The 27,961-nt window shown below is 45.6% G+C and overlaps 1 long non-coding RNA gene across 2 annotated transcripts; it reads right to left on the reverse strand.

The window, feature by feature from the left end:
- Nucleotides 1-1,191: 1,191 nt before the first annotated feature.
- LOC135306957 (uncharacterized) lies at nucleotides 1,192-26,950 on the reverse strand. Of its 2 annotated transcripts, none has more exons than XR_010367708.1 (6): nucleotides 25,515-26,950; nucleotides 24,459-24,547; nucleotides 18,960-19,033; nucleotides 16,963-17,056; nucleotides 3,239-3,367; nucleotides 1,192-2,570 (listed from the first exon to the last, which is right to left on the reverse strand). It is a non-coding gene; the product is annotated as an uncharacterized LOC135306957 (long non-coding RNA). The 2 variants fall into 2 exon arrangements; XR_010367707.1 differs by having other exon boundaries at nucleotides 18,960-19,063.
- Nucleotides 26,951-27,961: the final 1,011 nt, after the last annotated feature.

Consider the following 27,961-nt stretch of genomic DNA (forward strand, 5'->3'; position numbering starts at 1 on the left):
ATGGTCTTGAAGGGGTTTTCCAACACCATGGATTCCGTGATTCTGTGGGCACATCTCAATCTGAGCCTTTAGATAAACTGAAAAATAAACTGAATTGCACTTCAAAGAGTAAAGGGACAAAAGACACAGAGATGACAGCAACCAAAAAGTGACTGACTCCTCCCTGTCAGGTGGAAAATGCAGCAATTCCTCTAATAGCTCCAGAAATTTTGGTTTCAATTAAATAAATGCCACACAGGAAATACCAAAGCAAAAATGCTCTGTTCATTCTATTATATATTATATGCTAAATAAATGCTATTTATGTGGCTTAATTTTGAAGCTTATTTTTTACATTTTTAAACTTATTTCAGAAGAAGATGATGGCAGTGACAAAAATATTAAAGTGTATCCAAGAAGGTTAAACTTCCAGCGTGGGCTGCTTGGAGGAGGTCAGTTGGAGCTTTAAAAGATGGTTTTAGTAGGAACTCGATGAATGAAGCTCTTCAAAAGCATTTCTAAGTGCTAATTAATGCAAGTCCTAGAGATAAACAAAGCAGAGAGGAGCAATTGTGCCTGCAACAATGTGAGGACTTCAAATGAGTGTCACATCTTTGAAGGAGGAATTTTAGTTCTTCACTTTATAAATTAATCTGTCTCCAGAAGCCTATTATTCCTCTAGCATACAACTTAAAAACAGGATGTATTTGGGAATTTCCCATTGAGGGAAACATGAAATAATGTGACAATACTTGTGTCTAGTACCGTGCCAAAAAAATCTCGTGTTTCTTTGTGAAGTTTAACTCAGAACCAGCTGATTCCTGGAGGCTCTCAAATGCCACTGCAACAACAACTACTCTCTAATTTCCATGACCATGGAGAAAAATTCCAACGGCAAAGCAGCCTCACAGAAGGCAAATAAAAAGAATTCAGGTTTAAGGATTTGGTGGTTTTTCCCTTAAATCTCATGACTGCAAAGCAATCAGATGGATGGGTTGGGGATGGGGGGAGGCTTTATCAACCACTTCATTAATTAAATACATCCCTTGGTTTTATTTCAAAGATTATCCAAAGATTTGCACCGAGCTACTCCAGGTGTCAGGGAATCACAGAATCCCAGGATGGTTTGGGCTGGAACCACCCAGTGCCACCCCTGCCATGGCAGGGGCACCTTCCACTGTCCCAGGAGCTCCCAGCCCCATCCAGCCTGGCTTTGGGCACTGCCAGGGATGGGAATGCAAGAGCTCAGACAAAAACAGACACAGGAGAAAGAATAAGAAGAGCACAACTTTTATTTGCCTTGGAAATACTTTGGAAAGATGGCCAATATGTGGAGGAATCATGAGGGAACATGGTAAACATCCTCCTGGAAAGTAAGGAATATTGTCACGTGGTATCCAGGCCACTGGTAGCATTGGAGAAATCTTACATGTGAGAGCTGCTCTCCTTTTCCCCTGTTATTTTAATTATTCAGAGCAACAAAGTCCTGGTTGCAGAAGTCTCTGGTTCTTTGGAATGTTGCACATTTCAAACTTTCCTCAGAACTGGGGGAATCTCAAAGATTGCCACTTTCTGTTCCATTTTTCTGACTCTGCCTAAACATTTCCCAGGTAAAACCTCAGCACATTTTATAGCCAGCACAAGATGGAGGATTTTTTTTTCTTTTCCAGCTGTCCCATCAGTATCTCTAAGCACAATTTTATTTAAATGCTGAAGCAAGAAGACTTGTCCAGCCTATTTTTTTCCTGCAGCATCCATCTCTGAGTGCCCTGATTTCCCGCTTCCTTTAGCTGGCTGGGATCCACCAGGAGATGACATCCCACCACTGCTGCCCAAAGCCATAAATTCATTCCCTGCCTGCTCAGAGGCACCCCAGTGTGTTTCATGCAATACAAACTTGTGACATCAATATTATTCTATAAACTCCTTCTTTATCTGTGTTTTCTGTTTTCCTGCAAATCCTTAATTAGCCATGCCCCTCTCCAAGCAAGCTGGATTTTTTCAGGGATAGAGACTGATCCTCCCAGTTCTCTTTGAAGAGTTCAGGCTGATTTACTGGGGAAACCACTAAATGATCACTGTGCTGAGATAATAAATCATTACCAGCCAAAAATCTCTGCTTCATTCTGGCAAACAGAAATACTTGTGTGGATGCCTAAGTGGTTCAGGAACCATCTGCACCCTGGGGGTTGTGTTTGCTCCGTCTCAGACAGAAAGGGATTGGGAAATGTTTGGTAATTTCCTCACTCTGCTGTTACACACCACACTCACCTGCAGCTGCTACTCAGAGCAGAATTAGTGTTTACAATTTTACTGATGTGAGGTTTTTTTTCTAGTTTTAACCCTTTTCTAGATCATTTTCCACACAACCTGCAGTGGCTACGTGTCTCACTCTCAAAATTTCCCCTTCATTTTTGTTCTTTGAGGCTTCCAGGTTCCCTGTTGTCAGGTTTCACATAGCCCTGTTACAGCTGTGAATATTTTCTCTGCAGAGCTGAGGTGAACGTGGTGGAAAGTACTCCATGGCTACTGAGGAGCTTCTTCTTGTGGAGAAGAGATCCATGGATTTCACCCCTCTCCACTGGCACAGGCTAGAAATAAATATGCTTTTAGCCACCCCATTTGTGCCTCAACCTTTCAGCACCCTTGCCACTTATCACATTTTTCAAGGTCACCCACTAACACTGTCTCCCCAGTTGCCAAATCGATGCGAGCAACATCACACTTCCCATAAAAACAGTTCTGCTTAAATTCAAACCCCATAGAAAAAAACAAAAACAAACATTCCCTGCAACAGCTCAAATGTCTCAGGAAGAACCAAAGAACCCAGGGCATATTCCTGAAAAACAATGGATTTGCACCATTAATTGTGACTGAGCACCAGGACGGGCATTCAGGACATCCTTTAGCAACTTAGTTAAGTAAAGTGGCCATTTTTAAGCAGGGTTAGTAAGGCTGTGACTAAAGTTAAGCCAAGAGTCAAGCCCTCTGATGACTCTGTTTAGCACTGCAGGCAAATGGAAGCTGCCAGAGAAGGCACTGAGGGTTTGGAGAGACAAGGGCACTGTGATTTCATCCCAGGAAAAGTAAATACTTACACTGCAATTTAAATAATTTCCAACATTTTCTCTGCATAAGACTGATTCCCACCAGTGTTTGCAAAAGCCTTTTTATAGACTGCCTTGTATTAGATCCAACTAGCACAGATAAACCCCAGATCCTCCCAGGATTCCCAAACACCTGTAGTCCCAAGGAGTACCTTGATGTAGGATGGAACTCTTCTTTTGGGATGAGACAATGGACAATTTTGTGTCTGTCTTCAGTTGCTCCAAGGGATTATTTAGGGATTATTTACTGTTTCCTGGCTTTATGGGAAGATCTTTTTCACCTGTGAGTAGAGCAGAATTTATAGGAGGAAAATTTATTCCTACACTGGACTTTTCAAATCCCACATTGGTGTTTGTGTTACATTCCAGCTGCGTGTTTGTGTGGGCACTTCCTTCTGTGTGTTCCCACCCAAAATTCCCCTCCCAGGCAAAAGGTCCCAGAACCAGGAGGAGTCTCTGCAATGATCCAGACCTAAATCAACTGTTATTTACATAAAATAAACTTCTCCTGGATGTCAGGTTGCCAAAATGGATTATTTAGTGGAGCCTTGTTGTTACACCTCCTGGTTGTGCTGCATGCTGGTGTAAGATCCATGATGATTGCAACCCATTAGTAACTGTCACAACAGAGCTCCTGCTGCAAAGGAGGGAGACAGGGAAAAATACCTCCTACCCACGAACTGGAAATTGGATTCAGGAGACATATTCATTCTGGATTTTGAGCCTGGTTCCCTGTGTGATCGGTGGCAACTCACTCACCTGGCCTGCTCCACCCCTTCCTCCACTGAGGAGGGAAATGAATTGTGTTTTCCCTGCTCTGAAAATGTCATTTATATTCTTAGATGGAAATGGCCAAGTGCAGAGTTAGGGCTGTTCCTGCAGGATAATCCCGGGATCTGCCCCAGGAGCTGTTCACTGACACTTGGATGTCCTCAGGCCATGGAAGGCAGGAGCCCCTGTGCCAGGAAAGAAAGCCTTTAAGTAGGAGCAAGATTAACTTCCCCAGCCAGAAATGGCAGTGGGAAGGCTGGGAGCCACAGGGATAACAGCTCCAGGAGAAATTCCAGGGATTTTGGACCTGCACCACTCCAGCCCGTGGCTGTGGAAGAGCCCAAGCTGCTGCTCAGCCTGAGCTGCCCTCAAACCCAGCAACACCTCCTGCTCCACGTGCTCCTCCTCCAGCCCAAGGAGGAACAACTCACACCCAGCACAGCCCACGGAATCCAGTGCATGTTTGTCCTTTTAATTGTGCTGATAGTCTCACTTTGTACCAGAGTTCTGCACAGGAAAATTACATCCCTGAAAAATTCCGATCCCCTCTTACGGGCAGCAGCTGTTGAAATAACTGCTTTGCAATGTAATCCCCTTGTTCAATAATTCTTTGCCTTCCAACGCTGTAATTTACATTTTTGCCAAGGAATCAAACTGGTACTTAAGTATGAGAATAACTGAGGATCCTGCCTTTGTCTCCAGCCAACTGATATCCTAAGCCCTGCTATGACATTATATAAATATTCAAAAAATGCCTGTGAATACCATAATTTCTCCAGGTCTCACAAATGAGGAATTATCCAAGTAATGGATTATGAATGGAGTAGTAATGTATGGAAACATTACCCACCCAAAACATATTAGAGCTCCCAAAGACTCAACATGAAACAAAATGTGTTAGAGGTTTAACAAAATAAAGCTGTCCCCTGAGATTCAGCCTCACTAATTCCTATTAAAAAACTCCAGAAAGGTGAAAATACTTACAGATACTGTTTATTTCTAAATACTATCAGCTGAGGAGTGCAGTCGGAAAGAGGTTATTTAAAATATCTGCTTATCCAGCTACAAACTTGGCAAGTTTAAAGTGAAATCTTGAAGCTTGATAATCCAAGATTTCCAGTATGAGGTCTTTTAGTGCCTTTTCCTCACCAAGCTCACAATTATGTTCATATTTTGCCTCAAGTTGATAAATTTATAAAAATATGTAAATGTAGTTAATTTGGCTGCATTTTGAAGCAAAGTGTTTAAATAAAAATGTAAGGCATTGACTGGCACAGGGTGCCCAGAGCAGCTGGGGCTGCCCCTGGATCCCTGGCAGTGCCCAGGCCAGGCTGGACACTGGGGCTGGAGCACCTGGGACAGGGGAAGGTGTCCCTGCCATGGCAGGGGTGGCACTGGAGGGAATTTAAGTTCCCTTCCCACCCAAACCACTCCAGGATTCTGTGAGTAGTTGCCTGCTGAGCCCAGGGTGATTGTGCCTAAAATTTCTGTGGAAGAAATTCCTGCAAATTTTATGGAGCTTCTGGCACCACATTGAGAAGCCATTGCTCAACCCATCCCTGCTCTGCTGTCAGCAGGCCAGACCCTTCAACCAGTTCTTACTCAAGCATCCCTTACTCAGGAGAGTGGGGCAGAAGTAAAGATTACTCATCCGAGGAGTTGCAAAACTGCTGTTGAAGGTTCCTGCCCTGGAGCCAGCCATTGTATGGGAATGACTGAGGGCAGGAGGAGCCAGCCTGTCTTCTGGGAAAGAAAGTTCTAGGAATTAATTTTAAAACTAATTTAAGAAGTTATTGTTTGCTGACCTTTTTAATTTTTTTCCTTTTTTCCTTTTTTTCCTTTTTTTTTCCTTTTTTTTTCTTTTTCCCTTCCCTTCCCTTCCCTTCCCTTCCCTTCCCTTCCCTTCCCTTCCCTTCCCTTCCCTTCCCTTCCCTTCCCTTCCCTTCCCTTCCCTTCCCTTCCCTTCCCTTCCCTTCCCTTCCCTTCCCTTCCCTTCCCTTCCCTTCCCTTCCCTTCCCTTCCCTTCCCTTCCCTTCCCTTCCCTTCCCTTCCCTTCCCTTCCCTTCCCTTCCCTTCCCTTCCCTTCCCTTCCCTTCCCTTCCCTTCCCTTTCCCCTTATGCCTCTTCTCCTTCCTTTTTCCCCCTTTTTTCCTTTTTCCCTTTTTTTCTCTTTTATTTTTTACTCTTTTTCTTTTTTAATCATTTTTTCCCCTTTACTTAAAAATTGCAAAGCCTGGCACAACAATGGGTTTTCTTTCTTGTAGCAGATCTCTAAATTGTAGGAAATTTGCCTCTTGGCCAGGCTGTGTTGGCTCAGAGCCAGACTGGATGTCTCCATTCTCATCCTTTCCCGTACTCTTTCCATGAGCAAAATAAAAATGTTTGGTTGGTTTGGAATTTTTTTTTTTTTTAAGTGCAGCAGAGCAGAGGCTCCTATGGACAAATTCCCAATTGCAACACTCGTGATGGGCCTCTGGCACAAACAGAAGTTGAGAAAACCCATGGAAACAAACAGAAATGCTCCCATTGTCTGCAACTGGCCTTGGCTTGGGGTCCCACAGCTTAAATTTCATCAAACAGGAATGAGCTCAGGATTAGATTGTCTTTGACTCCCTAAAATTGCTCAATTGCAGGTTGAGGAACATTTGGTGTCAGTGGTGAGAGAGAAACAAGGGTGATGAAACTTTCACGTGAAGAAAAAGTGCCCAGATCCTTTAAAAATACTGTTATCACATTATATGAAGAAAAAAAGTTAATCAAGTATTTCCTGGATGACTGAGGCACAGAATTCCTCTGTTCCAGCCCCAGCAGGGAGCTTTGGGCAAGGCCATGCACAGCTTCCCTGAAAAGCTGGGATCAGGAGGAGAATCCCTGGGCACCAAGTGGAAGTACAGCAGAACATCCTCTGCACTGAAATCCAAAATAAGTCCAGAGGTCTCTATGCCCTACACCACAGCACAGACATTGCTGCAAAATGCACTTGGCTGGGTGGATATTCACAGGAATGAGAGCCACAGCGTGGCTGAAAGCCAAGCTACAGAGGAGATGCAACAACCACTGCCTTTGAGAGGCTCCAGAGCTGGAGAGGGACTTTGGACAAGGAATGGAGTGACTGGACAGAGGGAATGGCTTCCTGCTGACACAGAAGAGGTTTGGATGGGATATTGGGCAGGAATTGTTCCTGTGGCTGCCCCTGGATCCCTGGCAGTGCCCAAGGCCAGGCTGGACCCTGGAGCTTGGAGCACCTGGGATGGTGGAAGGTGTCCCTGTCCATGGCAGGGGTGGCACTGGGTGGGCTTTGAGGTCCATTTTAACCCAAACCATTCTGGAATTCTGTGATTTTGACACCTCAGGATCTTGTAAGGGGGTCCCCCTGTGCCTGACCACCCAGATGATCCCACCAAACCTGCACCCCCTGGGACACTCATCCCCACTGAGCACCCCACCACGCTCCAAGCAAACACCAGGGCCCCCCAGCCTGTGCCAAAGTTTGTCTGAGGTTTGCAGCTTTAATGGGAACAAGGCTGGGTCCTTAAATAGGTGCTATATTTATGGAGCAAGGAGTAGCCAAAATGCAGGGAAAACTCAGCCAACTGCTTTGCTATTTTTGATGACACGACAAAGTCTGATTTTCATTAAGTTTTGCACATATATATCAGGGGTCCTCCTAGGGACTAGGGAATGAATGCACTTTGTTTGAACTCTATGGCTATTATATACTACTTTTTATTGATTTTTTTCCCCTGTAATTCTCAATATAGTTCTTGTGTGTTCATGGAAAAATATTTATTTTTAGACCCACCATTTTTCCAATATACTTGTTTTCCTCCTGTTACGAACATTGCCTGATTACTGGGAACATCTTCCCTGTTATCTTTAAAAAAAACCAAAAATTACAAAAACATAACATGTAAGATTAACAATTTTGGTCAGCTCGAAAAGGCAAAATGAAAGCAAAGCTTGGGTTAGTGTGTGTTGTACGCTCTCAGATCTGTATTTTTAGTTTTCAGCAGTGCCCTGCCCACATTTTTTGGAAGGAGAACTTGCCCGTGAAGTAAATACACAACCTTGAGAAAACTTAAGACTTTCTGTTTGAGATTGTTTTCTCTAGAAAAATTAATTAGTAGGCCAACTTGGCCACCTGAAATGTCACTTCATTCTTCACCAGCGGCACTAATGAGTTTATTTATCAGAGAGGAACAAGGAAGGGATGAGGCCTGGGCATCTCCTAGCACAGAGAAAGGGGAAAATCTGACATTGCCCTCAGGGTGAAACCTTGGAATCCCTTCCCAACTCAACTCCCTTTCCGTAGAGTTTGATGTGGTCCTCCAGAGCTAAGCCAGGCTTTTGCAGCTTCTCTGGCAAGGCCTGGCCTTGGGAGGAATTCAGTGGCCGCCCTAGGATTCCAATAAATCTCCTCTCAGTGCTGCCCAGCTCCACTCCAGACCCAGATTTTGGCCATTTGGGGGAGGACAGGAGGAACCCGGAGGGAGGAGGGAGGTGGCAGCAGCCTGGGAATGCACCAGGGAGATGCAGCAGGGATGAAAAGCTGGGGCTGGTACCAGGAAGAGTGCAGGGCCATCAGGGAGCCATCTGGGAAAAATCATTTTATTTATAACTTAAGTAATAGCACAAGCCACACAGCAAATCGATTTGCTTTTGGATTCCAGCTATTGTCTGATTGCCCAGACAAACAGCATCCAGTTTAAGTGGAGTCCACAGCAGTAATAACAAAGAAGGAACACAAATTTTAATTATGTTTCTCCAAGTCTGTATAAGTATTGGAGAACCACATAAAAATGATTTTTTTTTTACTAACTTGCAGTTGAAAATGTGTCATTAAAAGCTATGAGTCTGATTTTCTGCTCTGCTGGTCAGGATATTAACCAAAATGATAAAGTATTCGCTGTTTGAGGGGAGAAAAAGGAGAGGGAAATAAATGCTGAAGGTTCCATGCCAGAGATATTCTGAGAATGATGCTAAAATGAGAAACTTCATCACCCTTCACTTGTTGGGGCTGTTTTGCTGCAAGAAAGTGCTGGAGTAAGAGAAGAAAGAGAGTGGAGAGAGAACACAGCAACAAAAACGAGAGAAAAAGGGGAAAAAAGCGGTCAGGATGTTGGAAGCACAAGTGAGAGTTTGTTTTGGGGCTGTTTGGTGGTACCTGTGGCAGGAGGGCACAGCAGGCTCTGACTCCACACGATGCCAGGGGATGGCAGGACTCCCCTTTCCCCAGGATTCAAATTAATTTCTGCTCTCTCTGCTCACATCTTCCCTAATTCTGCAAGCCTGACTTCATACCCGCTGCAACTTACATTTATTTGTAATCTCACTGCTTACACTCCACTGAACAATAAAAGAACAATAAACTTAATAAAAAGCCCAAGTGATTGGAAATAGCTCTGGGAATGGCAGTCCAGTATGAAAGCTATAAATTTACTTGTATACTCATGACATTGTCAGCTAATTTTTATGAAAAGCCCATCACAGAACATTGCACCAAAACACTGTGATCACTCGTATGTCACCCATCATACTTCCCCTGATAACAAAACAGAAAATGCATCATAAAATGATACTTCAAACTACAAATTCATCTTGAAATGCTCACTGTATACAGTAACAATTCTTTCCTGACCTTGTCTTGCACCTGAACCTTAAATTAATCATCCTTCTTCTATAACATTAAAGAATACCCAGCGGTCCTTTTTATTGAGTTTAAAAGCTAAAACTTCAGCTAATAATATCATTATTGTTTTGGTTAATATTTCCCTATTCAAATCCGCCCAGAGTTAAGAAGTTATGTGGTGCAAAGTAAGTAATAAGAGTTTTGGAACTGCGATTGAAAAGTATTTTTCTGTGCTGAGATCAGAAAGTATTGACTGATATTTAGAGGCTGAAGCAAAGCCCCCTGAAGTCAAAGGAAAACACCTATTGATTTTAAACGTTTTGGGATCAAGCCCTTAACACCTAATCCTGAAAAATGCTGAGTACATTAAAGCCACATAGGAGCTACGGATATCAGGAATTCACAGGGCTAAATCCTATTAAATACATAGTGTTATCCTGACTCAGACTAAGGCACTCAATTGGATTAATTAGGAAAGATTTTCCAGGAGATGGCCAAGATTTTCACCTCACTCCTTCAGTGGACACGCTGTTGAGATGACCAATGGGACATGGGACAGCATTTGCAAGTGCCTCCCAAGGAGATTTGAATGGATCAGATCTCCAGTGAAATACCTGAAGTCTTTCTGACACAGAATTTAGTGATTTGGGCAATTCTTGGAAGCTTCTCTGGCATCTGGAGACGGCTCTGCAAATAGAGGTAAGAGACCTCTCAGCCCACCCTTGGGGCTGCTGTTATTCAGTCTTTATCTCTTAATGTTTCTGCTAAAAATTATAAAAACAGAAATCCCTTTTTTTCTCTCCTTTGTCCACCAGCAGGAGCTTCTGCCCTCAGTAAGGAGCACCAGCACAGGGAGCTCAAATCCCAAATCCCCTTCTGGCCCTGGGAGTGTCATGATGCTGCAGTTCAGCAGAACAGTTTCGGTGGAAATGTGTTTTTCCTTCAAACAAAAGCAGCGAGGTTTGATTAGAGCCACATAAAAATCAACAGCTTCAATTGTCATCACTTCAAGAGAAGCGTGACACAGCTTTTGTTTGGAGCCCTTGCAGGGGGAACTGCAGCCACTGGGAATAAGAGGGCAGGAAATGTGGATCCAGGTTGTCATCCTTCCTTCCAGAGAAACTCCTGCCCTGTCCTTGCCAAAGCAAGGAAGGATGAAGGAGCAGAGCCTCCACCCTGTGGCTGCACGCCCCAGCTGTGGCCAGTCCCACCCAGGCAGTCCCCTCCATCCCTCTCAAGAGCCCCCAGGTTTTATGGAGCTGTCCCAGATTAACTTTTGTACCCAATTCCACAGTGGAAACCTCTGATGCGAATGGGAATGGTGCACGGGCTGAAATAAACTCTTTGACAGGGACATTTTGAGTCCCTGAAATAACAGGGACTCAATGTGAAACACAAGATTTGTGTCTGAGAGGACTTTGGGGGACAGAAGAATGCGAGGAGGAAAGGGTTCCTCAGAACCCAACGTTCAATATCAGATACCATCCACTGAACAGCTGTTTTTTAGGGCAAAAAATCGAGTGTGTTGAGCCAAACAGGTCACAGAAGCTCATCCTTGCTGGCAAGGCTCAAGCAGCCCTTCACAATTCTCAGAGGAGCTCTCTATGCCTTCTGATGCTGAAAATTCTGCAGGGACAGCCCCTGCAGGTGGGACCAACCCTGCAGGAGGCACCTGGGTTAAGGCGCTTCCCTGCTCAGTAATCCTGGCATGGACCTTCCTTTTCCAGGGCCAAAAACCATCCCTGAGATGGCAACTTCCCCCTGCCTGCAGAGGGAACTCACTGAGGGGGCCTGGACTCGGTGTCTCACCTTGCTGGGACTGCACAGAGATGAGAGCAGCTCTGGGAAATTCCTGCCACTTAAACATCATAAAACAATGCAATGGTTTGGGTTTAAAGGGACCCTAAAGCTCATCCAGTGCCACCCCTGCCATGGCAGGGACACCTTCCCCTGTCCCAGGTGCTCCAGCCCCAGTGCCCAGCCTGGCCTTGGGCACTGCCAGGGATCCAGGGGAGCCACAGCTGCTCTGGGCACCCTGTGCCAGCCCTGCCCACCCTCACAGGGAACAATTCCTGCCCAAAATCCCATCTAAATCTACCCACTTCCAGCTTAAAGCCATTCCCTGTGTCCTGCCCCTCCAGGCCTTGTCCCCAGTCCCTCTCCAGCTCTCCTGGAGCCCCTTCAGGCTCTGAGCTCTCCCTGGATCCTTCTTCTCTCCAGGTGAGCACCCCAGGTGTGCCAGGCTGTTTTTATGAGTGACACAAAACTCCTGGAGGTCAGGGAGGGCATTTCCAGCGGCCTCCAGAGCTCTGGAGCAGCATTTTGGGGGGACAGTGTCTCCAGGGAAAGTCTGGATTCAAAATACAAAACTGTTTATGAAAGTCGGTGCCCAAAGTGAGAGGAAGGTTCAGAATCTGACTCTGATTAATAAGCACTATTTTATGGATCAGAAAATACCACATCTGACAGAGCCACCAAAGACAAGTCAATTTTGTAAGAGAAGGTTTTATTGTGCTGATTGCAGAGGAAAAAACCCAATGTTTGACAAAGAAAAGAAACTTAACATGGTATTGAGGATGTTTATTTCTTTTATCATATTATGTATGAATCTTTTATAAGTTTTCAGTGAACTATATTAATTAAAAATTAGTTCTGGGAATATTTTGCTTGTAGCCTAATAAGCTATTACGTCAATACAGATTTTCATGGACTATTTTAAATTTGAAATAAAGGGGTCTCCTGTGTACGTGCAATGGAGAAAAAATGTTACAAAATAAAAAAGTAGAATGTTTCACACTTCTTTCCTTGTGCAAGTTGAGGATCAGGTCTGAATTTTTCAAAGTAACTTTTATGTGCTTTATCCTAAAAGTTTAATATTATTTCAAGTTTTATGGACTTAGCATGAACTTGATTATTTATTATTTTCATTATGGAATTTTTCACTTTATTGGGATCCATCCCAAGGCTGCCACACAAGGCAAGACTTTCCCAGTCTTCCCTCCCAGAACAAACCAGCATCTCTCCAGGGAGCTGCTGATGGAGCCTTGTGGGTCATGGTTTGGGTCTGGAGCTGGGCTGGAGGCAGGGATGGGGTTAATTCACCCCAGAGTTCTGCAGCTCCCACCAGGATGGAGGCAGGGATGGGGTTAATTCACCCCAGAGTTCTGCTGCTCCCAGCAGGGTGGCAGCTCCTCCGCAATAAAAAAGAAAGAGGAAAAACTCAAGTTCTGGGCTGGTGATGGACAGAATGGATTTTCTGGGATTCCCAGTATTGAGTGCAATTCCCATTCTGGGAGACCCACAGAAGCAGAACCAGATCATAAAATATAAGGCCAGAATAAAACCCTCATTTTAAAGAATTCCAGAAAGAATGATCAAAAAATGTTGTGTCAATGACAATTGACAATTGTCAGTTTTATATAAATTGTATCTTCCTTCAACTTTTCGCAACTACAATGAGATGAGAACTTTAAAAAAAAATCACATTTTTGTGGTTTGTTTTCATTTTCAGCAGCTGCCTTTATGTGTTTTCCAACACCTGAACAGACCTTGGAGGCTCCAAGGGGATGAGGTCCCAGCAGGAATGGAGAGGGACAACCCAGGGGTAAATACCCACCTTGGAGGGCTCATGCTGAAGGAACTCTGAATGAAGCAATGTTTTACACCAATGTAGCAAATCCTATCTGACTGCAGGACTAAAGCCTGAATTTTTGGCACTTTTCATTTATAACATTTATTTCATGACATCTTTTTATATGAAATAAATAAATAATGATTTTTTGGGGTGAAATCCCCCATGCTCAAAGCCCCTACCATATTTAAACTCCACTATCAGGGTTTAAGACAAACCCCACATCCACTTATGAATTTAAAATCATCATAAGGAATTTTGCTGATGAATAAGTGACAAATAAAGAAACATAATTGAAGTTTCTTGAGGTCCCAGTCCCTAAACAACACCTGAAAGTCACAGGTGAGCTTTAGTCTTGTGGCCAAAGAGTGCAATCACAAGAGAATTTGGAAGCCAGAGTCTTCTGGAAAATTATTCCTAATTTAATAATTGTGCGGAAATTAACATATTTTGAGGGCCAAAATTATGACCCCTCCTGGCAGTTTGCTGTCTGATTTTTCTATTTAATTTTGAAGGCATTTTGATAATTTTTGCTTCTTTTTTTTTTTTTTTTTCATGTAGCAACCTCCTGAAAACATCAAGCTGCAACCTCACAGGAAAGACTCTTGTCCATCATTCCAAAGGGATGCATGGATGTGGGAATGTTCCTTTCAGCCTTGTCCATGGGCAGACACATTGAAAACACCAAATTCCATGGTCATGGTTGGAGTCATCACCAATAAATACAACCACTGCAACAACCACTGTCCAAACTAGAAACTCCATCAATTAATAATGAATTTGGAAAAAGTGTTGAAAAGCTGCAATAATGAGAAACTGCTTTTCCCACGGAGGACATTGTGAAGATTTTTGGATCAGCTTTTGGATCAGCCCAGACTCCAGCACACCACAGCATCCCAAACCCAAGCCCTGGGGCCCCACTCCGGTGATGTTCATGGAGACCAGTATAATTAATTGCAATTATTTAGCCTCCCAATAAGCAGCGCGGTGTTGGTTGATTTAACCTGGTTCAGGAACCAAAGCAAACAGCAGTTAATTGATTTGCTCAGGTTCACATCAGAGGGATCTGACACAGAGTGGGATGAGAAGCACGGCCCCTGATTCCCACTTCCCTGCTTTATCCCCAGGCTCCAGCTACTTCCACGGCTGGAGTTCATGTTTTTGAAAAGCCAGGGAAAATCAACATCACCCATCTTTGTGTTGTTTAGTTTGCAGGTTGAAACGTGCTCCTCATATTCATATTAATGAGCTGCTTCTCATGAGGCAACCCATTAAATTTAATAGGAGAGCAACAAAAACCTCCCATGAAATGAAATAGTTGCAGTTGTGTTTACATTTCCTTGAACGCTGCACTTTGCATTCCCATGCTAAGAATGAACTTTGCTTTTATTTTTTAATGATAAACAGGTTTTAATGACTGTCTTTAGCCTTTCCTTTTCCGTCACTTTCCTCTTCTCTCCTGGTGGGATATCAGGATCTCGTCCTTCACCGGGCACTGGGCACACAATGTCCTCCATGGCAAAAGCAATTTCTCATTATTGTAGCTTTTCAACACTTTTTCCAAATTCATTATTTATTGATGGAGTTTCTAGTATGGACAGTGATGAACAAAGAGTCCATTCAAAACACTTGTTTCAGTGGTTTTGGGGTTGGTTTAGGGAACAATGCACCATAACCTTCCCTCTTCTGAAAGGACTCCAGTGTTGTTTCAAAACTCGTTATGAAACCCAAACTCTGGCAAAAAGAGGATTTCCTCCCTGCTTGGTTCTGCAAAACCACCATTTTTGTCAGCAAGGTTTCATTATTATTAAATTATTAGTATGCTTTTTAAATCTCAAAAAAGATCCCCCATAGCCAGATGCCTTTGCAAGCAAAATCCAGCACTATGCAGGGAGCACGTGGGGTCCAGAGGAAATCCTCAGGTGATCTAAGAGGCAGAACTGGCAGCAAAAGTTTTCCCAGGCTCCTTTCAGCACAAATCAGGGCAATATTAAGTTTGGAAACCCTGGAGCAGGTGACCCACTTGAATTGGCCCCTGACCTGCAGAAGCTCATATTTTTGGATAGCTCCTGAATATGAAACTAATAGCAAATGTAGCTGCTGCTGTGGTGTGGTGGCCCCAAAACAAGAGGGGCTGTGATAAGGACAAAAGCAATCTGAAATCTCCAGAGATCTCAATGTTTGTGCCATAAAATTGGTTTCCTTGTCTCCTCTCATAGAAGCTGCTCTGCCCTGGAGCCAGGCTGGCACACCTGGGGTGCTCACCTGGAGAGGAGCAGCTCCAGGAGAGCTCAGAGCCCTGCCAGGGCCTGAAGGGGCTCCAGGAGAGCTGGAGAGGGACTGGGGACAAGGCATGGAGGGACAGGACACAGGGAATGGCTCCACTGCCAGAGGGCAGGGATGGATGGGAGATTGGGAATGATGAATTGTTCCATGGGAGGTTGGGGATGAGCTGGGATAGAATTCCCAGAGCAGCTGTGGCTGCCTCATTCCTGGCAGTGCCCGAGGCCAGGATGGACACTGGGCATGGAAGCACCTGGGACAGTGGAAGGTGTCCCTGCCATGGCAGAGGTGGCACTGGGTGGGACTTAACATCCTTTCCAACCCAAACCACTCCATGATTCTCTCATCCCCAGTCCTCAGGTGTCCAACAAGCCCTTTCCTGTTGGTGATGGTGCTCCAGTCTCCCGGCCCTCCCAAATGAGCCCCAGGGCAGTGCCCAGGGGTCAGTCCCTGCTGGATTAACCACTGCAGAGGAGCAGCACCACAGTGTGCAACCTGACACAAACATCCCTGCACTTCAGGGTGCATAAGGAGGGTGAAGTGCAGCTGAAGTCATGTGGCTTTCCTCCAAAAGCTAAAAATTAAAATAAATGTTTGATTGAACAGGAAAAATGCAATACCCAGGAAGCTGCTGAGTTGCTCCCTCTTAATTTTCCTGTAGCCATTAGAGAGACATTGTTTCACAGCTGTTTTATTTTTCCTGCCGCAGGATCACGTCTCTCCCAGCCTTTATAATTTTGATTTCTCCGACCAATCTCCTCTTAATCTTTTGGTTCAGCAGGGCTGGAGCCCACGGTCCTGCCACAGTGCCCTCTCCATCCAGCTGTGCACACTAGAGTGCCTGGCAAACAAAATAACAAAGGCTCTTCTTTTTTTACACATTTGCATCTCTTTGCTCCTTGTGTTCCTCCGTCATATGAATTTCATTTTTTTTTAGTAAGGTGTTCAGGGCTAGGTTGGATGGAGCTTGGAACAACCTGGGATAGTGGAAGGTGTCCCTGTCCATGACAGGGGGTGGAACAGGATGGGATTTAAGGTCCCTTCCCACCCAACCCAGTCTGTCGTTGTATCTAACATCTAATATTAGATAAATATCTAATTCATAGAAGTGATGTAAATCAGAATTTAGGAAAATAAATGCTCCTCCCTAAACATGGAGGAGCTGTTGGATAGCCAAAAGCCACCAATATCCTGAGAAGACCCCCTGGAGCAGCTGCTGGAGCTCCCTGGCTTTGGTAAGGCACTGTGGGTGTTCCTGGCTGTGGATCATGGCTCTGAAGGAGCCAAGAGGGGAAAAACAGCCAGGAAGCCAGAACTGGGAAGGGCAGGATCTGCTGGAGCCCAGGCAGGGACAGCTCTGGGCTGCTCCTCATCCTGCACCACCTCCAAGCTCAGCTGTCAGGAGTGAGGAGCTCTCCCAGTGCTGCAAGCCCAAACCCCACAAGGAAAACTGGAAAGAACTAAGAGAAGAGGATAGCAGCTTGCTCCTTCAAAACCAGAGGAGGAATCACAGCCTCAAAGAGTTACAGCATATTTCTTACAAACATTTGAGCTCTACTTACATCAAATGTCCTCGTGTTTGGAACAGGTGGCTCACCAAACCTTTTCCTCTGTAATTTCGTTATGAAAGCCGCCTTATTTATCTCTCAGACTCATCTGAAAATTACAAAAAAAGAAAACAAAACATGTCGGAAAACTGTTTATTGGGAGAGTTGCAGGCTTGGGGGGTATTCTCCAAGGGAAAGGGATGTTTAATTAAACACACAAGGCAGCGCTCGCCCAATGGAAGGCGCCTCTGAAGTCCTGGCGGCTGTTTCCTGGCATACATTACTCCCAGTATTCCTCAGGGAGTGTTTATTTTGGAGAACTCAGGCTTCCACAGGCACACCAAGAGGTGAGGTAACAGTCAAAGCACCACCACAACACAGCTTCCATTTGGGTGACATCTTTCAGTTTCTCATCCAAGACAGGAATAAATACAATTAAACTGCACAGGGACGCTTCCTCTGCATCCCCAGCACCACTGTTGATGCTGATCACGTGGAAAACTCAGCATTTTATTTTCCTATTTTCCCAGAGTTCTCTGTGGATGTACAACCAGAAACAACAAGAGAAAAGATGAATGCTGAAGATGGGAATTAGCCAATTTGTTAATGACAACTTATTTGGGTGCAGCCCCATTCCCTTTGGAACGGGCGCTCTTTATTCAACCTTTCAATGTCAGTTATCATTTTTAAAGCAGCTTGACCTGGAAGCACACAGTTAAAATTGTGGTGACTGTTAATGACAGTTTTATTGGACACTATGCTTATAGTTCACATTTTGAGGTCTGTATGTAATTGATCTTTCTCCCCTACATGAGAAACACTGCAATGAGTTGGTTGCAGCACCACATTATAGATATAGAGAAATAATAATGATGTCACCTTGAGATTCAAAGATCGTGGAATAGTAATAGTCTCCTAGCTCATTCTCCCAACTGTGATGACCTCTCCAGTACTAAATCTTAACAGTCTCAGCATTATTTTTGAATTATTCATGCTAGCCTTTTCCCTCACTACAAAATCAAGGAAAATGAATGCATCATGCTCTGTCAGCTCCACAGGTATTTTGGTAAAAGTATAAAATGTTATTTGGTTTCAAAAAAATCCGTGCAGCAATACAGGTCACTTGCTAGGCTGAGCAAAAACAAAAATTCATATGCAGAAGAGATTGGACACATCCATTCTAGGGCTGGATGAGGCATTTTGAATCCCTGCAAGTTGGGTTTTGATTAATTACAGCTTCTCCTGTAGAAATAAAACGGGAATTAAAGAAGCATCAACACACACAAAGCATTTTTCACTAACTCAGACAGGTTTGCCAGCATTCCAGGGATTGAGCAGGGCATCAGGACACGAGGAGTTATGGACTGGGGACAGAGAGACACTTTTTAATGTCATATTTAGAGGAGGAACCAGTGGTGATGCTCAGGAAAGAGGGCAGCCATTCCTCTGCCCATCCCAGCCAGAACAGCGGTGGCTCCTAAAGGCAGCAGGTTGATAACTCTTCTAGACCATCAAAGCTGGATAATAAGAGAGCGCTACAGTTTTATTCCAGTGATGGATCTCATAAAAAGTGCACATGGGAATAAAATAAAATGCATGTAAATGTAAACTCGAGCAGATATCCTGATTCATCTGTAGCTGGTGACCTTTAAGTTCATTATGAAAAACAAATGTCAAGCTTTCAAAAGACAGGAGTATCCCTGGCTTTGCTGGGGATTTTGTATGCTATGGCACAGACTGTATTAATTTAGTCTGGCATCAATAACCTTGAAATCAGGATTTTGCACTAAAAATCTAGTTTTATGTTTATTCAGAAAGCAAAGATAAAAGGCGACTTTATTTTAAGGGACCCTCCTGTGGCTACAGGGCAAACGTAATGTAACACTCTGGATTTCCACTACCTTGCTATTCAATGCCAGCTCCCATGGCAACAGATTTTATAGGAATACAAGGAGTGTGATGAAGATCTCCCTTGATTTTGCACCGAGTTTAATTATGGAAAAGTCTCCAACCTGCAGAGTTCTTCAGCATCCGTGACACGACAAACGCTCCTGGAAAGCCTCGGTCAAAACCAGCCACAGGTCCCCTGGAGAAGGAGAAGAACCTCATTCATCCACTGTGGAAAACAGAGAGATGCTGGATGTTGATACTGACACCAAAAATTTCAACTGATTAACAGGGGAATATCACGTAATTGCTGAAGAAACAACATCTGATCAATTAATTACTTCTCTAACTCAAACAAGAAGTGCTTTTATGCTTCCATTCTCCTCTCAATTAGTTCATAAGCTGGAAGACAGTCAGTCTGATGAGACTAAAGAATTTAAATGTATTTTGTCTCCATTTTTGCCTTTTTTCTTGGTTGTAGTTATGCTAACAGAGCTACCTGCTCTCTCTCTCTATCCTCTTTCAATTACATATAAAAACAACCCAGATTTTCTCTTCAGCTCTCCTGAGGAGCCAGGCTGGGAGAGCTGGGGATGCTCACCTGGAGAGGAGAAGGCTCCAGGGAGAGCTGAGAGTCACTTCCAGGGCCTGAAGAGGATCCCAGAGAGCTGGAGAGGGACTGGGGACAAGGCATGGAGGGACAGGACACAGGGAATGGCTCCCACTGCCAGAGGGCAGGGCTGGATGGGAGATTGGGAATTGGGAATTGTTCCCTGGCAGGGTGGGCAGGCCCTGGCACAGGGTGCCCAGAGCAGCTGTGGCTGCCCCTGGATCCCTGGCAGTGCCCAAGTCCAGGCTGGACACTGGGGCTGGGAGCACTGGGACAGTGCAGGGTATCCCTGCCCATGGCAAGGATTAGAACTAGATCAGCTTTAAGGTCCTTTCCAACTCTAACCGTTCTAGGATTCTATAAAAATCAAAGGGACTTTTGCACTGACTTCAGTGAGAAAAGATTTACCCCCCTAGTTTAACTATTTGTATTTATTTTCTACAAAAAATATGGACTTTTGACCACTTTCTAGCTATATTTCTGCCTTTCACTCTGCACAAAACAGCTCCACATTTAAGCATTATACCAAAAACTCCTGTATTTCAAACTCTCTGAGCCCATGTGGTGCTCAGCTGAGGATGGACAGAGGCCTCCAGACAAGGCCATGAGCCCTGACTTGTGCTGTCACTGTCACAGCTCTTTGAAGAACAGACAGGCACTATCAACTGATGCTGTGCAGGGTCTCCCAGCCACAATGGTGGAGTCATTCCACCACAGCGTTGGATTTTCCTTTCCTGATGGCTCCTGCACATGAAAGAGACCCTTATCTGCCTGTGGAGCAAACAGGGGGCTGAGAGCCAGAGAGCTGCCCAAAGATCCCCCCACAGCTCCACCACCACAGCCAGATGAGCTCATGGCACTTTTCCTCTCTGACTCTGCTCCCACAACAGCCAGAGTGGATGGCCCCAGCCATCAAAGCAGAGTCACTCTCTGAGTGGTGACAAATGACCCTGAACTCGAAAAAATGCAGCCTGATCTATCTGGGGGGAAATAATCTTAAACAAAGGTGCTCGCTGGTGGGAGGAAATCTGGCCAGAAGCAAGAGCAAAAAAAGGAACACGGGAGCGATAGCAGCAGATTAAATATGAATAACTGAAAGCTTTCAGAATTGTCTGCAGGCTTCTGATGGCACATGTGGCACTTAGAGGAGAGGACAGGGCAGGAGGTGCCACTTGTCACCGGCCAGGGCAGAGCACACAAACCTCAACACTTCCTCCTGCCTCACCTCCCCATTCCCAGCAGGATCCCGTGGCTCCAAAGGCACAAAAATGCAGCTCCTCAGTCTTGGCCATTAATCTAAAAAGCTGCATCGCAGCGACTTAAAGCAGCTCTTTTCAAATTCCCTTCCCTTTAATTCCATAAGTACCCAGCTATTTTAGGCTCTTGATTTAAAACCCACCAAATATTTGTGGGTAATTCCTCTACTTCTGCTTAGCCTTGTAAGCCCAGAGGAATACAGAGCAGCAGACCTAGATCTCAGTTTTAACTCTAGTTTCTATTTTAACACCAAATTTCCATGGAATTGCTACAAGAAAAGGCAGGGAAGTATCTTTGTGGGCAGTAATCCTGTTGGTTAAATCTTCCTTTGATCTTCCTTAAGTTTGTCTTTCCCAAGGTGTGATTGTTTTTACTCTTCTTTATTTCAGGGGTGCAGATATATCTATATAGGCCTAAAAAAATTTGCAATCACTCATTTCCAGTTAAAAGGGATCACAGGGAAATGCATTTAGGGAGGTTGATCAAGGCCTTTTCTCTTTGGAAATAAAAGAAGGGGGGTGGGGAAAGGGTGATTTCTTAGTCATAGCACATCCTCCAGCCTCTCTCAAACTGTAATATTTTGAATTTTTCTGAAAATTCTCACTGCATTTTGCTTCTACGCTGTGTTTGTGCTCACTGCTTTTCCAATTTGCCTTTATGCCTTCAAAATGAAATACATGTTTTCAGAATAGTCCATTAAAAGTACTGAACATTTTCAAGAAAAAAATTTATTTCTCCATGCCTGCACTTTTAAAGAGAGCAGAGGCCAGTATTTTTTAATTTTTTTTTTTTTGTGATGCAAAATATATAGATATATTATGTTATATGAGGCACAGTGATGATTTTATTCCAACATAAATGTCATTCTCACATAGTAATTTCATTTGGACTAGCAGGAGTGACTTTTTTTGAGGTGTTTGCACCTAATATTAATGTTAAAGTTTAAACTATTTCATGGAAGGATAACGACAGCCAATTAACAGGCAGGGCAGGATTTACTGGTTTCCATTGGAAATACCACCTCCCTCCTACTCTTGGTAACACTTTAGAGCAAAATCATTATTTTGCTTTAAAAACATCCTGGAGTACACACGTGGAAGTGAAGAAACATGCCCATTTCCCCTTCACTATTTACCTCCAGGCCTTGCCAGGGAAATGCCACTCAGGCCCTGAGGTCTGGGTTTGAGCAGCACTCCGCATTCCTGAACTCCTTCCCAAATCTCAGCAAAGGCAAAGGGAGCAAAACAAATGGCAGATGTGGGAATTGGAGAAAGGAAACGGTCATTTTTCCAGCGTGGGTCATGGAGAATAGATTAGTGAGTCCAGGATGGCTGAAACACGCTGGCACAGGCAGAGGAGCTGGCCTTGGCCCAGGACAAACAGTGCCAGAGCTGGGAGAGCCGGGAGAGCCGGGAGCCACCGCCAGCCCCGCGTGCCAGCAGCCACATGCCATGGGGTGCCCTCGGATTGCCACATGCCATGGGGTGCCCTTGGATTGCCACATGCCATGGAGTGCCCTCGGATTGCCACATGCCATGGTGTGCCCTTGGATTGCCACATGCCATGGAGTGCCCTCGGATTGCCACATGCCATCGAGTGCCCTCGGATTGCCACATGCCATGGTGTGCCCTTAGACTGCCACATGCCATGGAGTGCCCTCGGATTGCCACATGCCATGGAGGAGTGCCCTTAGATTGCCACATGCCATCAAGTGCCCTTGGATTGCCACATGCCATGGAGTGCCCTTGCATTGTCACATGCCATCGAGTGCCCTCGGATTGCCACATGCCATGGTGTGCCCTTAGACTGCCACATGCCATGGGGTGCCCTTGGATTGCCACATGCCATGGGGTGCCCTTGGATTGCCACATGGCATGGCGTGCCCTTAGACTGCCACATGCCATGGGGTGCCCTTGGACTGCCACATGCCATGGGGTGCCCTTGGATTGTCACATGGCATGGAGTGCCCTTGGACTGCCACATGCCATGGAGTGCCCTTGCATTGCCACATGCCATGGAATGCCCTTGGATTGCCACATGCCATCAAGTGCCCTTGGATTGCCACATGCCATGGAGTTCACTTGGATTGCCCACATGCCATGGGGTGCCCTTGGATTGCCCACATGCCATGGAATGCCCTTGCATTGTCACATGCCATGGAGTGCCCTTGGATTGCCATATGCCATGGAGTGCCCTTGGCTCCCCACATGCCATGGAGTGCCCTTGCATTGCCACATGCCATGGAATGCCCTTGCATTGCCACATGCCAGGGAGTGCCCTTGCATTGCCACATGCCATGGAGTGCCCTTAGACTGCCACATGGCATGGAGCACCCTTGGCTCCCCACATGGCATGGAGTGCCCTTGCTGCCCCAGATGCCATGGAGTGCCTTTGGATTGTCACATGCCATGGAGTGCCCTTGGTTTCCCAATGCCATGGGGTGCCCTTAGCCCCCCCCCACATGCCATGGAGTGCCCTTGCTGCCCCAGATGCCATGGAGTGCCCTTGGTTTCCCACATGCCATGGGGGGCCCTTGCATTGTCACATGCCCTGGAGTGCCCTTGGATTGCCACATGCCATGGAGTGCCCTTGCATTGCCACATGGCATGGAGTGCCCTTGCATTGCCACATGGCATGGAGTTCAACTGGACTGCCCACATGCCATGCAGTGCCCTTGGATTGCCCACATGCCACGGAGTGCGCTTGCTGCCCCAGATGCCATGGAGTGCCCTTGGTTTCCCACATGCCATGGGGTGCCCTTAGCTCCCACATGCCACGGAGTGCTCTTGGATTGCCCACATGCCATGGGGTGCCCTTAGCCCCCACATGCCACGGAGTGCTCTTGTCTTGCCTCCCTTGGCTCCCAGCCCTCCTCAAGGCATTCCAGCACAGACTGGCTGAGCAGCTCCACTTGGGATGGGGGAATGTGGGCAAAGCTGATTGATCCCACTTGGAAATGGATCCTGCTTGAGCTTTGTGTTGGGATTGCAGCTGGACCTTCCTCTTGGTAATGGCAGGCTGGTGGCAGGAAGCCTGCCTTGGGAGAGCCAGGACACTCTGGAAAGCCTCAGGAGAACCACAGGGGGTGGGCAGGCCCTGGAACAGGGTGCCCAGAGCAGCTGGGGCTGCCCCGGAACCCTGGCAGTGCCCAGGTTGGACACTGGGGCTGGAGCACCTGGGACAGGGGAAGGTGTCCCTGCCATGGCAGGGGTGGCACTGGGTGAGCTTTAAGGTCCCTTCCAACCCAAACCATTCCACGATTCTTTGGATTCTGAGTAAATCCCTGATTTCATTGCCATGTGTTAGTGACACAGTGTCAGGTGATGCCAGTCCAGGTCACCCTAAATCTGGGGGACAATAATTTACCTCAGTAACTCCAATCCAAGCAGGAATAATAATTCCTCCCCACCACCTTCTTAGGCTTGTGCAATATTTTTGCCCCATTCCCATCAAGGGCAGGCACAGCCAGAGTAACACTGGGAGAGGAAAAATACAGCTCTGGAGACAGGAAAAGTGGACCCAGAGACCACCCAGCCACGGCAGGACGAATGAGATGTCATCCATGGTATCCCACAGCTCAGGGTGTTATTCTTGAGCAGTGCACAATCAATTATGTCTGTATGGAATGACTCCACTCCCTTTTTTGGGGTCTCCAGGAAATCTTTGTTCAAATTGAAGATGGTTTTCTAACAGGCTCCACTCTTTACCCAATTTTCCAGCTGAGTTGACTGAGGCCCAGGCAGGTCAAAAGGCTTACCCAAGGTCAGGGAAGGAATCAATGAGTTGGGTCAGATTAGATCTCAGCCTGTTCCTCGCTTTTCATCCTCTGCTGTTCCTGCTGGACCACTGTTAGAACCAGGTTAACAAAATGTCATGGATATGCTTTAAAAACATATATTTTTAAACTTGGTATTCCAATAAGAATTAAGTTCTTTAGACAGCATGCTATATACGATTAGGTTTCAAGAGGTGAGGCCTTTGCTGCAAGGAATTCAATATCCAGCACAATGTAAAATATCCAGCAGGAGAAAGACTTTTACTACGGTATAAAAATAATAAAAATGCAGAAAAGTCAAATTCACAGATCAAATGCTGAAGTGCTCACTCGGGTCAAGTTCTGCCTGGCTTTAATTGTATTTTGCCTTGGGAAAAGGCTTCAGATCTGGCCATAAATTAGTATGCTGATCCCATGGCATGAATGGTGTTTTATTTACTTATTCCCTGGAATATGCTGCAGAATTCAAGTAGCAGTTAAGCTAAAAAGAGTCGCTCATCCGAATCTCAAGGAACTGTGGTGTTTGTGAAAATAATCTTGGGCTGCCTCTTCCAACCACCCACTGGGTAATTTGGCATGAATTGCCCAAAATAGCCCATTTCCCCCCAAGGGATGTGTGTGTTTCCTGAACTTCGGCACTGAGAGGATCCAACAGCTCTGGATTTTCAGGAAAAATATCTCCCCTGGGAGGGCTGAGCCTTCTTCATCCCTGGGGATTTCCACACCCACTGAGGGAAAGCCCTGAGCAGTCTGGAGCTGGTGAAGGGGAATGGCCTGGAGACCTCCTCCAACCTAGCCAGGACTATTTTCCAGTCCTGCAGCATCACTGGATATTGTCCTTTTCAGGACTAATTTTTAAAGACCACTTCAGGGGCAGTTTTTGCCCTCAGCTGTCCCTCTGTGCTGCCAGATCCTTGCCAGCTCCCCTGATAGATGTGGCACAGAGAAAGAGGAATAGAAGTTTATTTCCCAGCTATTACTCCATAGATAAAACAAAGAAAACATTCATCAAACTGTGTTCCCTTTTCCTTCACTCACTTTTGTCCCACCAAATCACAGAAGACTTCTTCTGGGCATTTTGTTTTCAGACAATGGGAAAAGATTTTGCTTTGGAAAGTCCAGTCAGGAATTTTCTTTTCCCAATTTTTGGATCCGTCACAGGAGCACTCTTGGCAAAGTTCAGCACTGAGGAAACTGCATCTCATCACTTCTCATCTGCAGATCAAAGCAATTCACTGGCAACATGAAAAGCCTGTATTTAAAAACTGACAGGATACCCTTAGAAAAAAAATTAGAAGAACATGCTTAGAAATTCTGGGAAGAATGCATTTGGAGTTTCAAGCAAAATAAAACAACATCTAAAAAGCAGTATTAAAAATATCCTCGGACGCAAGAGAAACATTTGTATTTGCCCAGTGCTGAAACAATAAACGAATGAAAACGATCTCTGCTCCGTGTTCCAGAGCAGGATAAAAACTATTCAACCATTAAACTGGGTTCAACTGTGCTGGCTTTCCTCCTGTGCCTCCATAAAGGCCAGGAAAAGCTAAACCAGGCAGGAGATGACAGAAATTTGCAGGAAGCATCCTGAGACTGGAGAAACTTGGGAAGTTTAAACAAGATGTGCAAATTCAGGAGCAAAGCACTGGTTCACCTGTTCCTCCTGACTGCTGGTGCCTTTCAGCATGTTCAGAAATAGAAATGTTTCCTCTCTTTTGACTGGCACAGCTCCCCTCTTCCTCCTCGGGCTGGCTCTGGAGCTGCTTTGCCTCCACCTTGTTTTTGTCAGACCTGGGAGCACACGGAGGTTTCAGCAGCTGCCTGACCTTTCCAAGGTGTGCATCTCCACCTTCACCACCCAGGGACCTCCTTATGCTTAAAATCTGCTCCAGCTTCACTTGAATTATTTCATGTGAAGGTGCTTAATGTCACAATTTTTTTTCCCTCCCATTGCAGGTCAGTTGGCATTTTAATGTTTATTATTAAACCGCCTTTGAAAGCTGAGCATGGAATAGATTTGCCTCCATCGATGGACACAGGGGAGCATCCCAGCCCAGCTGTGCACCTGCCACCTGGACTTGCTGGACTATGGCCTCAGGAGCATTTTGGAGGTATGTCAGCTCCCAGAGCTGTGGGAGCACAGCCAGGTCCAGCACAGCCCAGCCACGGGATGTCCCAGCTTGTGGGTCCAGCTAACCAGAATGTTCCTCTGCTCCCAGCTTGGACATCAGCACCCTCTGGGAGCAGGCCAAAGGGAATTTCACCTGTTTTCACATTTATAAAACATTTTATCTTCTTATCCTTTTGTCTATTATATACTCAGGCTGCTGTTTGAATGGGGAGCTGAACCCAGACCCAAGCCAAGATTGGTGTGAGGGACAGGAAGAACCCTAGGTGTGTCCCATCACTATTATGGGACAATTCGTGTCACAGAGACACTAAAGACAGGGGAAAAAATGAAAGAAAAAAAAAAAATAAAAGAAGAAGAAGAAGAAGAAGAAGAAGAAGAAGAAGAAGAAGTAGAAGAAGAAGAAGAAGAAGAAGAAGAAGAAGAAGAAGAAGAAGAAGAAGAAGAAGAAGAAAATTTTCACTTTCATTTATTTTCATTTTAGGTTACTGCATTTTAGGAACTACTTACAGTTCACAATGTATTTAAATTAAAATGTTATTAAGACAAGAAGTGAAGACAGGATTTCTTCATAATGTCTAATTTAAACCTCGGCTTCTTCAGCTTAAGGTCATTCCCTGTGTCCTGTCCCTCCAGGCCTTGTCCCCAGTCCATCTCCAGCTCTCCTGGAGCCCCTTCAGGCCCTGGCAGGGCTCTGAGCTCCCCCTGGAGCTGCTCCTCTCCAGGTGAGCACCCCAGGTGTCCCAGCCTGGCTCCAGAGGGGCTCCAGCCCTTGGAGTAGCTCCAAGGCTCCTCTGGATTTATCCCAACAGGTCTTTTTTGTGCTGGAGACCCTAAAGGTGGACACAAACCTCCAGGTGGGGTCCCACCAGATCAGAGGAGAGAACCCCCTCCCTTGACCTGGTCAGGCTGCAGGACATCCAGCTCAGGAGGAATTCTTCCCTCAGCTGCCACCAGATTCTCACAAAAGCAGCAGGACATGGTGAAAACTGCACACAGGTGATCCAGAGGAGACTGGATTCCTTCAGTGCACCGACACATTCCTACCTGTGGAGGGCAATTCCACGTTAACAGCTCTGACTGCTCCCCAGCGAGTGTGTGATGAGCTTTGCCAGCACTCAGAAGTTCCTGTGAGCACAGAGTCACACCCAGTTCATAAAACCACACAGAATCCATACATTTTACAGAGACAGGCTCCCTAAAGTGTCACAGTGTATTTCAGCATCTGAACTGCCTGGCATTCAGTGAAAGAATCCTGCCTCTCTGCCATGGATCCTGGGCTCTGCAAGCTCCTCCACGTGCATTTATCATCCCTGCCTTGCGAAGGAGCGCGGGTGGCTTGAGGGACAGAGGTGCA

Source organism: Passer domesticus, chromosome 8 (assembly GCF_036417665.1).
Source record: "Passer domesticus isolate bPasDom1 chromosome 8, bPasDom1.hap1, whole genome shotgun sequence".
Classification (NCBI taxonomy): domain Eukaryota; kingdom Metazoa; phylum Chordata; class Aves; order Passeriformes; family Passeridae; genus Passer; species Passer domesticus.